The following is a 13,086-nucleotide window of genomic DNA, read 5'->3' as shown; positions in this document are numbered from 1 at the left end:
ATTGATTCTTATTAAAATGAAAGAATTTAAAAAGAAACTACAAAGCCAGCAAGGTTCCTCCGCACGAAATTTCCCCGTGAGGCTTTGCCAATCAACGAGGCACCCATTGCTGCTTTGCAGTCCAATGGGCTTTCTTCATGCATAGGGTCTCCCACTGCTCTGTGTTGTTGCGATGTATTTGTGATCAGAGCCATCATGGCCCCTGCCAACGCATGACTACAGAATGCCTGACTTGAGCGCTGTGTTCTTTTAGAAATTGTCTGGGATCAAATTGACCATGGTGGTGGTGATAGTGTGCTGTGGAGTCTCTTATGACTCATAGTGACCCTGCATAGGGTTTCCAAGGCTATACAACTTTATGGGAGCAGAAAACCTCATCTTTCTCCCACAGAATGGCTGGTAGTTTCAAACTGCTGACCTTGAGGTTAGCAGTCTGACTCATAACCACTATACTATTTAGGGGACAGTGAGATTATATTAATAGGACAGGAGCAATTCAGAAAGGAGGGCGAGTGGAATACAACTTGAAGAATGTAATCAATGTCACTGAATTGTACATGTAGCCATTGTTGATGGTATATGCTCAACAACAGAAAAATAAAATAATTAAAAAAAAAATACAGATGACTCTGAGGTGGGAAATTTCCACTGGAAAGGACAAGCAGACCAGCCTGGAGTAGCTAGAAGAACAGAAGATACTTCTTGAAAGAAAGACCAACAGGAAAAATACAAAACAATAATGGCAGTCTGACTGACTCCTACAAGAACAAGCAAGTTGCTTGCCAGGAGACATCAAGACAAGCGGTCGGGTCCCCTCAGGGCAAACCCCCCTTCCAAGACTGAGACTCAATGGGAATACATGAGTAGACACATGCTCTGCTAAGTCCAACCACGTTCAATACACTCCTGTGAACCCGGATGGAGACCTGGTTGGCCAGCAGTTTGGCAAGACCTGGGATTCCTGGGCCCAGAGTCAGTGATATAGCCACAGAGGACTAGAGTGGAGAATGAAGCATCCAGGTAATAAGAAGAGAAGGCATTTGCACAAGAACACCCACACTTACAGATATTACCCACTTGACCTGGCTTCAATGGGTGGATGGTCAGAGCTCAACTAGAAGAAAGAAAGAAGAGGAAAAAAAGAGTAATCTGATACAGTTTGATGAACTTGGCCTACATTTATGGATACAGTAGCTCAAAAGAGGAAACAAATCTTTACAGTGAGGATCATTCCCACCCCCTCAATACACAGGGTAGACAGGGATGGGCAACTTGGACATTGGCTACCCAAAATGGAGGGGAGGGGACTACAAAGGCAAGAAGTGACTGGCTTATAAGCTTTCAAGAGGGAGCCTAGATCCAGAGGGTGTAGAGGAAGGTAGAATCTCCACTGAGTAGTATCTAATCTGTCTGGGCGGAACTGATGAAAGGAGATGTGGATAGCACTCATGTGGTACAATAGTGAATAATTACCATCAGGACTGACTATGAGGGTTGGAAATATAAAGGTAGACGTTTTGTAGCAAAAGGAGGGAAGTGGTTGACTTTGCAGTCTAGGAGCATAGGACCCTGGGACCATCAAGGGAGAACAGCGGAGTGCAGGACCCTACCCAGAGAAACAGTGATGCCAGAGATGGAAGCAGAGAATATGATGTGGAGAAATGGAGCAGCTGTAGACTCTAGGCCCAGAGAGGGAGAGGGCTGTGTGCTGACGACTGGGGGGCAGGCTTGTAGTGTATACCCTTTGGTTGGTTGATGATGCATGGAGGGGACTTTAACCATGGCAATGAAATGATATATAATAGGATGAATGTAAAGCTAATGTTCTCCCATGTAAACTATCATGTAATTTACAATAAAACTTTTAAAAACAACAACAACTAAAAACTAAAAGCCTCATGGGGCCAACTTTCAGCCAAGCAGTGACAACACTAGTAAGGTAGGCTCAGCAGAGAATGGTCAATCATTCAAAATCAAAAGGGCAACACCTACCTAAGGACAAAGTTAAGAAGAGCTGGAAAAGTGGAGTGGAGTGGAATTGAAATAGGAACCACAGGGAGGAAGCAGGATAATTACTGTTGTATGGATGCAATTGAGATGAAAAAAAGTGTTTGATTTGTTTAATGTAAATGTGATTTGTTTAATGTAAAATGTGATTTGTTTAATGTAAAACTATAATCTTTTCTGTAAACCACTCAATTCACAATAAAAAGGTAAAGAAAAAAAAAATACTGATGATGATGACCCATCAAGATATTCTCAATCCAAATTTCCCTGATGGTTATTGTTGTTGTTAAGTGACATTGAGTCATTCAGACCCATAGCCACCCTGTGTAGGGTTTCCTGGGAGCGACTGGTGAAGCTTGAACCATCAACCTTGTGGTTCAAACTGACTTTGCAGTTCTCTACATTAACCTACAGAGCCACACCAGGACTCCTGGTATTTCCTATTTATTTTCCCTTTTCTTCCCTTCCTGAACAGTTCAATCCAGATTCTGTTAACTGGATTCAAGTAAGGATGGTACATACGTCATGATGATGAGCATGGAACCCCAGCATGGAGTAGCAAAGGCTAAACTGCATGAAGAGTGTCTTTGATTGCTGAGTCAGAACTGACTCGAAGGCACTTAATAACAACTGAGAGCCTAGAAAAGTCTCTATCCCTGGCACGCAGGTTGAGAACAGCAGAGTTAAGTAAAGCTAGCTACACTTGAGACACCGTCTCAGACTGTTTCAAGAGCTGTGCACACTGCATGACTTGATTGCAAACTCTCCTTGTTACCACAGGTCTATATTTGCAGAACCGACTTGACAGCACTTACCACAACAGTAACATATTCTTTGCAAAGAGCCCTGGTGGTGCAGTGGATTAAATGTTAGGCTGTTAACGGAAAGATTGACTTACCTTACCTGTCACTCCATGGGAGAAAGATGAGGCAGTCAGCTTCCATAAAGATTTACATCCTTGAAAACCCTAGGTGTGTGTGGGAATCAAGTTTACAGCGGTGAGTTTGGATATGAGGTTTATAATCTTTGCATGGCTCTTCCAGATTGGTTTGGAACCTATTGTTGCCATTGTTAGGTGTTGTAAAGTTGGAACAAACTCATATCAACTTTATGTACAACAAAACAGGACACTATCTGATCCTGCACCATCCTCACAATTGCTGTTATGTTTGAGCCCGTTGTTGCTGCCACTGTGTCTCTCCATCTCATTGGAGGTCTTCTCTTGCTTGTCGACCCTTCACTTGTCTAAGCATGATGTCCTTCTCTAGGGACTAGTTCCTTCTGATAATATGTTCAAATTTATAGAGACAAAGTCTCACCATCCTGTTTTCTAAGGAGCGTTCTTAACTGTATTTCTAAGACAGTTTTGTTTGTTCTTATGTCAGTCTGTGGTACTTTCAATATTCTTCTTCAAACACTATAATTTAAATACATCAATTATTCTATTGTCTGTCTTGTTCATTGTTAAGAACCTAAGTAATGCTAAAAATTCACTCATGTCCTTGGTAAGTTTATGGGACATAAACTGAAATACAGGAGTGATCATTTTTAGATGTGTCAGCAAAATTTCAGTTGCTTCTCTTTATTCAGGAATAAAGAATTGCTGTTTATCTTGGATGCATTTCTGAAACCCTCAAAGTCTCAATATTTTACCCATAAAATGTTTTTTGTGTGTGAGAATTAGAGGTAATGTGGTAACAACATACATAGGCAATCTTACTTACTTAGTACTGACATAACCAAAACACAACCAGGTGATTTGAAATAACAGAAATTGATTTTCTCATAGTTCAGGGGTTCTACTAAGTGTAACATTTTCACAGGTAACTAATGAGAAGGAAAACAACCTTATCCTTTTTGAGAGCAGTTGACAAGGAATTTCTCCCTGTGTCCCTGGCTGATCACCCCCCCACTAAGATGGTCAGTGACTTCGAGACAGGGGAAGGAGGCATTCAAGGAAAAAGGGATTTAGGTAGTGTAGACAGAGGCTACTAGGGAGTGAAGAAAAGGAAGCATATGCAATTAAAAGGGGGCAGTAGAGCAATGCTTTTTGGAGCATACACAATGATTTGGGGTCCAGGCTCTAAAATTATATTGTCTGGATTTATATTCTGGTTCCACCATCTACAAACTCTATCACTGTGGGCAGACCTCTTGATCATGACTGCTCCACTGTGAGTTAATGTGCTGGACTGCAGGGTCATTTTGAACCTCAGAGTTGGTGGTTCAAGCTCACCAGTTGCTCCTTGGAAACCCTATATAGGGTCACTATGAATCTGAACTGGCTAGACAGCACTTACAACAACAATAAATTGGGAATAGAGTTGTTGTACAGATTCAATAAGATCATGAGATATATACAGAGAATAGATCCTAAAACCAGAAAAATGCTCAATAAGTGTTGGCTCTCATTATCTTGGTAGAAAATGTCTAGGAGGATGTCCATTGTCTTGGTATAGATAGCCTGATAAGAATAATGGGAGGGAGGGGGTGATAAAGGCATGAAGTGACTGGCTTACAAGTTTTCAAGAGGGAGGAGTTTAGTTTCAGAGTGTGCGGGGAAAAGGTAGAGTCCCAACGAAATAGTTTTCAATTGTCTAGACTAATCTAGTGAAAAGAAATGAGGATAAGATTCTTATGATTCAATAGTGAGTAATTGTTATCATGACTAATTGCGACTGTTACAACTGTAAACATACATGTTTTGTAACAAAAATGGGAGAGTAGTTAATCTTACAATACAGTAACCCTAGGACCATCAAGGGAGAAGAGCACAAGTGGAGTGAGGGACCCTATCCAGAGAAGCAGAGACACCAGAGATGGAGGCAGAGATGAGGACATAGAGAGAGCAACTAAGGACTCTAGACTTGTGGAAAGAGAAAGATTGAGTGCTGGCGGCCAGGAGGCAGGCTTGCAGAATATGCCCTTTGGTTGTTTAAATGATTATCTATTCCTGAGTGTTTATGTGTACATCAAAACACACACACCACATAGAGGGAATAGAAGCAAGTATTGTTGAATGATGACGCACAGAGGAGATTGTAATCTTTGCAATGAAATGATGGTGTAAAGCCGATGTTCTCCTATGTAAACTATCACTCAATTCACATTATATACTTTAAAAAAAAAAAGAAAGAAGAATGGGAGGACCTCTATGACATAGCCAGCCAAGGGACATGGACATCATGTTGCTCGGACACAGCTCTTTTCTCTGCCTCCAAGAGAGCAGAAGTACTACTCACCTGACTTCTTTCTCGATTCTCAGTAGTTAGTATAGTGTCTAACACATTGTAGATACTCACTAAGTAATTGCTGAATTAATTAGGAATGTGTGACGTGTACTTTAATCCTTTATCTGCCAAGAAAATTTTTACTATTCTTTCAAAACGTAATTCAAATTCTATATTGAATTTCCTCTCAGTTTTCCCTAAAGTGCCCCAAAGAAATGTTAGGTACTTCTGTCTTTTTCTTTCTGTACCCATATAGCTTTCAGTATATTCTTATTTTAATATCCATATCTGTCTTACCCATTAGGCAAGAGAATTCACAGGGGTACACAGACTGAATTTTAGAAATATATATTTTAGAAGAGCATCTTGCAAGGGACTAAGTTTGTCATTTTTGTCTCTACTTTGGGAAGCCTTGAAAGGATGAATAATTGAAACACAAAGCTGTACCTTTTCAGGGGGTGATAGGAATTCTGCGATTTGAAGTTCCAGAATCCACAGCAAACTTTCTCCATCTTACTGTCCAGGAAGAACCACTAAGAGTTCAGAGGTCAATAAAGAACAACTGCCAGGGGAGTGATGGCCCAGGAGACCACCCAGATAGTCACTTCCAATGAGAGTGTGAAAAAGTCCACTGTTTGAGAGGAGAATGAAAATAGTACTTTGTATTTTTATGGTTAAAAAGGAAAGTGGATTGGCCTCTGGTAGCCAGATTTTATTTCAAGAGACTAGTCCAGACTCCTGAGACTGGAATGGTGGTGATGTTGCAGTCTTTGAAGGGTGGTCTCCTGAGCTTCTCTGACTGGTGATGAGTCTTGAAGAAGAATGTTTGTATGTGATAGAAAGGACTGAGCATAAGTGCTGCATTCTGGGAGATTTAGCAAAGGATACTGTTGATCACAGCATCAAGAAAATGGAATTTTTCATGAGTTCTACCATTAATGCTGGCCCATTCCATGAGCTCGACCATAGCATCTTCTGACAGCAGAACTGGTCCTGCTACAGGACCAGGTTGAAGTGAAGGACTAACATTTAACAGCAACATCAAAATGCATCAAGGAATAACAATGGAGGCAAACATGGTTTTTTTTTTTTTTTGAACACTAAAAGAACTCTTGTGCAGCAGATTTACCTAACACAATAAGTCGTTTGATTTCTTGACTGCTGTTTCCATGAGAGTTGATAGTGGATCCAAGGAAATTGTAGTCTTTGACAACTTCAATTGTTTCTCCATTTATCATGATGTTATTTACTGGCCCAGTTGTGAGGGGTTTCTTGCATTGAAGTGCAACCCATACTTCATCAGCAAGTATTTTAAGTCCTCTTCAGTTTCAGCAAGCAAAGTTGTATCATTTACATATGGCAGGTAGTTAGTGAGTCTTCCTCCAATCTGAATGCAACGTTCTTCTTCATATAACCCATCTTCTCAGATTATTTGCTCAGCATACAGATTGAATAAGTATGGTGAAAGAATGCAACCCTTGTGTACACCTCTACTGAGTTTAAGCCATTCAGTATCACCTTTTTATGTCTGGACGACTGCCTCTTGGTCTATGTACAGGTTCCTGATGAACACAGCCAAATATTCTGGAATACCTATTCTTTGAAATGTTATCCATAGCTTGTCATGATACACACTGGTGGAATAGCTAACAGCATCACAGCAACATGCAGGCACCACAGTACAACAAACTGACAGACTAGTGGTAGATGCATGCATACCAGGGTTTATTTTAGTCTGAAGTGGAAGTCAAACGGACTTCCTAATTGGACAGCATATGTCCTTCAGGTTCTCAGAGGGTCCAAAAGAAGGGGACAGGACCCTGAGAAAGTGATCAGATTCCCACTCATCAGGTATGAGAGCACTCAAGTAATTTTTCATTTCATTAGGAAAATTGCATATGTGATCCTAATTCTACCTTTTGTGTTGAGGAGCAGTTTATATCCACTACAGTTCAGTGGATCTGCTTTGGTTTTTTATGTGCTACTGGGCACACTGGGTTCATACATAATTACTAACTAAAGGATATACAGAATATGGTTGTAAACAGTATGATTTTCATAAATGGGTTTGGAAATCCTTTTTAGCCATGGTTTAACATATATTACATAAACTTTATGCTAAGCAGGTTACTAAGGTACAAACACTGTATTTTATTGTGTGTTCCAGGTACATATGCCCAGTTTACCCAGTCCTTGCCAGACTATGATTAAAAATGAAGTCAAGTTTAACTTGTAACATCCAAATTACTGTGGTTCAAACCCTCATCTTAGATGATGACAGGAAGTTGCATTTTTTATGAGGCTCCTCTGTGCAAGTAGGTCTTTGCATCTCCAGTTGCTCATGTGTTCCACAAATCCGTACTGGTCTAGCACCTATTGTGAACTGAATTGTCTACACTCTCACGCCCCCGAAGATGCGTGGAACCCTAACCCTTATACCTGAGGATATAATCCTGTTTGGAAATTGGGTGTGTTTTATTTGTTATGGTAATGAGGCCAATCAGTGTGTTGTGGGCCCTAAAAGGAATCACATCTGAGTTTAAAGAGCAGCATAGACACAGTGAAGTAAACATAAATGGGGGAAGATAGATACCATACATATAAGGATCATCAGGGAACCAACGATGTTAGCTGCTAGAAGTTTAAATAGACAGAATGGTATTCCCCTAAAGCCTCATTCTGAATTCATATTTATCGACTCCCAAAAGGTGGGAAAATTACTTTTTGTTCTTTGAAGCCCCCCACTTGTGCTATTTCTGAAGGCAGCACTAGGAAATGGAGGTCTCCTTCCTTGGTTCCAGACTGCCCATTACAGCTCCACCACCGTTTCCTCTCACTATAAGACTGGCCACCAACTAGAACCCCAGAATTGGTGCCACCACCGCTGTGCTGGCCTCAGGAGCAAGAGAAAGACTTTTCTTCCCTTCCCTCCATGCTCTCGAAGGTGAACACAGACTCTTCCTTTAATTTCTCTCAGTAAGACAATGACCAGGCTGAAACATTTAGCCAAATTTCACATATGCTTTAAGAATAAGAGACGGGAATTATGAAACTGAAAAAATAAAAAATGTCTACCTTTGGAGACTTCTCAGAATTCACAAGCCATAGTACAGGACATCTTGGGGCTTTGGAGGGTGCCTTCCTGCCTAGTTCCCAGGCTTGGACCATCTGGCAGGACCTTCAGGGCTGACTTGGAGTGAGTTCACCCCACTGAAAGTCTTGGCCCCAACCTCCAGAAGCCCCAAGAGAAGAAAAAAATGCCTCCTTCTAGTCCCTCATGTTTCAGCCCAGTCTCTTCTTCCCTCATTTCCTGTCCATTCCCTCAGGGAAAACCAATCCTATTTCACTCATGGGACGAGGTCTGTCCCTATGGCCTCTGTGAGAACAGCATGTAAAAGCAAACTGTCCGATGTAAGTACAGGTGGTCCCCTGATTCAAACATCTGATTACCTATAACTGCAACTCTGAACCAACTCCAGTAAAGCCTGTTGTATTAAAAACTAAAGTTACGTACATACCATGGTTTGCAATAGCAAACAAGCCTGCTTTGCAACACACATCAAAAAATCAGGATTACTGTGTCGTAATGCTTTTTATGCACAGAACAGTACACTATATACTGAGACAAACATTTGACGAACTGACATTAAATACAAACTGTACCTAACTGTTAGGAATTAATTTACAAATTTGACTTAAAGGCAGATTTAAGAATGGAACCTGTTCGTAATACAGGGACTGCCTGTACATTCTCCAAAGTCTGACTTTGAGTATTACCATGTGTGAAATAATAGGCCAGTCATTTTTCACTGAGTCTAGCCCAGTCCCATTTCTGTTTATAGTATTTCATCCAGCAAGAGGTAAAAATCAAAACTGTTAACTTCCCAACAGTCCCAAGGGTCTCCACTCCCAATCTCTTCTGTGAAGCTGTCTAAACTAGAAGCAAGTACATCTCTAGGAAAATAAACAGTACCATACAAGTTAGGGTAGTCTACAGCCATACTGTTAAAGAAACATTTCTCCAAAAGTATCATAACGTACAGAGATGTAGTTCTGCCCTTAATAAAGATAACTGTGGATATTATTATGCAGAAAAGTGTACTTCTCTAGAACCACAACTGTCACATTCCAATTCCAGAAGAGGGTCCAGCTAAGTATTTTCATATTTATGATTTTCTAGAAAACTAGTAGTTTGTATACATGTGTGTGTGTGTATATGAACACACACAGAGAAAGAAAGAAAACTGATTCTAAGGAATTAGGTCACACAATGTGGGAACTGACAAATCAAAATCGGTTGGTTAGGTACTGGATGGAAATTGGCAATCTAGTTTCCAAAATCTGTGGGCTGGGAATTATGGCAGGATGTCTATTCACAGTGTGGAGGCAGACTGCTTTCCCCAAAGGAAACCTCAGTGTTGGCTCTTAAGGCCTTCAACTCATTGTATGAGGCCACCCACATTATAGAGGATAATCTGCTTTATTTAAGGCCAACTGGACTAAGTGCTGGTCACTTATAAATACCTCCACAGAGACAGCTAGTGTTTGAGCACTGAACTTTGGTGAAAACACAACATGCTTGGCTACTGACCAAAAGGTTCGAGGTTGAAGGTCACCTGAGTTTCTTCAGAACAAAGGCCTAGTGATCAACTTCTGGAAAATCAATCATAAAATCTCTATGAAGCACAGATCCACTGTTATGTACAGGAGGTCAGAATCAGCACTTTAGCAAATGGAGATGTGAATCAAAGATGTGAATCAAAGATTATGGCCTAGTTAAGCTGCACAAACACTTAATCAACACACTAACCTATTCCATTTACATTATTTTCCTCAAGACTTTGTCTGAAGACCCTGCAAAAATTGCTTGAAATTACAGGGTTCAAGCTGCTCTCCCTAGCACAGCCTTCAAATATCTCAGTCCAAATGGTTGTGCAATTTAAAGAATGCAATCCAGATCATTGGATTATACATACAGAAATTGCTGAATTAACTTATGTTTCATTATGTAGATTGTCACAGTGTTAAAAAACTATATATCTCATAGCATGGCAATCTTGAATTTTGGGGCAACTGTCAATCCACACAGTGGCCTGGAGGCATAGGACTGGAGGCTGGCAGTGAAGAAGGTGTGGTTCCCCCTTGTTCCAACACCCTCCTGGTGCTGAGAGGCATGGCCAGCCCCTGCCTCCTTTCGTCCAACATCCAAAGGTACACTTCCTGCACAGCCTCTGCTCTGCCTGGGAGCAGACACTCTTCAAACCACTCTATGTCTAGAGGCTTATGAATTTCACCTTGTTAACTCATTTAATGCTGTTGTCTGTTTTTGCGAGACAGCAAATGTGCCCACATATTTGTGTCTCCTGCATCTGTACCCACTAGGCCAATGGCATTACCTAATCTTGTACCACCTGAGCACCAATAATTAGTAGCCAACATCAGACAAATTTGCGTTGCACAAACAGGGCTCAGAGAACTGTGTATGCACTTCTAGTCTCTATCACACCCACGGGAAATGTGGTGGCTCCATACGATAGCACTTGACTGTGAACCACAAGGTTCGTTGTTCGAGCCTACCAGCAGCTCTGGGAGAAAGATGAGACTTTCTGTTCCCACGAAGAGACTTGAAGAGACTCAATGGAACTTAAAAATAATAGCATCACACCCACCAAGAGACTGGTGGTGAGTGCTTAACACACAAGCATGCAATCATCAATTAAATATAAATACAATGACATCGCTGTGTCTCAAAGACAACAATTTCAGCCTGCATGAAGAAACAAGACAGAGTGATTCACACAACTGACCAAAATACAAAGTCAGAAAATATAGTCTCAGAAATGGTATCAGAACTCTCTGATAAGGAATTTAAATGAACGATACTTATGTATCTTCAGTGGCTTGAGAGAATGATTGATAAAGCTGCAGATAAGCACAGGGAGAACACAGAAAAAAAATGAAAGAATTTAAGAAAGCATTACAAGAACAAACTGATTAAATAAATGAAAATAAAAAATAATATAAAAACAACAAATAGAAATCCAGAAAATTAATACTAAGGTTTCAGAAATAGATAATGCATTGAAGAGACAGAGAAGTAGAACTGAATCAATGAAGGCCAGATTGTTGAACTTGAAGATAAACCTTACAATATTCATCTTCTAGAGAAATAACCAGAAAAAAGAACAAAAAATCTAAAGAAACTCTAAAAATTATGTGAAACACAGTCAAGAAGAATAACTTACAGGTAATAAGCATCCTGATACGGCACTGGGGAATAATGCACTGGATTGCAAGGCCAGTTTGAACTGCAAGGTCGGGGGTTCAAATTCACCAGCCTCTCCTCGGAAACCCTATATAGGGTTGCTGATAGTAGGAACCAACTGGACAGCATTTGACAACAGCAACAATAGGAGTTCCAGGACAGTAGGAGAATTGTTGGAGGAAAATTCCCCTAACATCATGAAAGCTGAGAATATATACACTCAAGAAGCTGAACAAACTCCAAATAGAGTAGACCTCAAAAGAAAATCATCAAGACATATAACCAAACTCTCTAAAACCAAAAACAAGGAACGAATCTTGACAGCAGCTAGGGAAAAGGGACAAATTGCCAGCAAAGGAGAATGAATAAGACAAAGCTCTGATTTCTCAGAAACTAGGCAAATAAGAAGATAATGGGATGACATATATAAAACCAAGAGCCAAATATCCAGCAAAACTGACCTTCAAATATGACGGTGAAAATAGGACATTTCCAGATAAACAAAAATTAACAGAATTTAAAATGATGATGATACTTAAGTATCTGGTGAAAACCAGACGAACCTTACAAAAAATACAAAAGGGAACTCTTTGGATAGACAACCAACAACAGCAGACAACAGTCTGAAATGTCACCTAGAACTCAACCCAGATACATTCTTGTTAAGTGTCTTCAAGTCGGTTCCAACACTCAGCAACCTTGTATATAGTTATCGTGGAGTGGCTGCTGTATGTGAACCGCTTGTGGTTCACAGTCCAGTGCTGATCCACAGTGCCACATTAGGAGTCCAACTCAAATTTTTTGTTGTTGTTGTTAGGTGCCATTAAGTCTGTACTGACCCAAAGCAACCTTATGCACAGCAGAATGAAACACTGCCCGGACCTGGGCCAACCTCACTACTGTTGTCATGCTTGAGTCCATCGATGCTGCCACCTGGCCAATTCATCTCGTTGGGGGGTCTTCCTCTTTTTCTCTGACCCTCCACCTTACCAAACATGATTTCCTTCTCCAGTGACTGGTCCCTCCAGAAAATATGTCCAAAGGATGAAAAGTGAAGTTTGGCCATCTTGGCCTCCAAGGAGCACTCTGGTTACACTTCTTCCAAAACAGATCTATTGGTTCTTTTGGCAGCCCATGGCCCTTTCAATACTCTCCTCCAACACCATAACTCAAAAGCATCAATTCTTCTATAGTCTTCCTTATTCACTGTCTAGCTTTCAAATGCTTACAAAGTTACTGATAATACCATAGCTTGGGTCAGGTGCACCTTAGTCCTCAAGCTGACATCTTTGCTCTTCAATTCAACACTTTATAAAGGTCTTGTGCAGCAGATTTGCCTAATGCAATACATCGTATGATCTCTTGACTGCTGCTTCCACAAGTGTTGATAGTCGATCCAAGAAGAATGAAGTCTTTGACGAGTGCTGATAGTTGATCCAAGAACAATGAAGTCCTTGACAACTTCAATCTTTTCTCTGTTGATAAGAATATTGTTTATTGGTCCAGTAATGAGAATTTTTGTTTTCTTTACATTGAGATGTAATCTATACCGAAGGCTGTGCTCTTTGATCTTCATCAGTAAAT

The sequence above is a fragment of the Chrysochloris asiatica genome, unplaced genomic scaffold, assembly GCF_000296735.1.
Source record: "Chrysochloris asiatica unplaced genomic scaffold, ChrAsi1.0 scaffold00074, whole genome shotgun sequence".
Lineage (NCBI taxonomy): Eukaryota > Metazoa > Chordata > Mammalia > Afrosoricida > Chrysochloridae > Chrysochloris > Chrysochloris asiatica.
The sequence above is the reverse complement of the archived record's forward strand: the minus strand, read 5'-3'. Positions refer to the sequence as shown.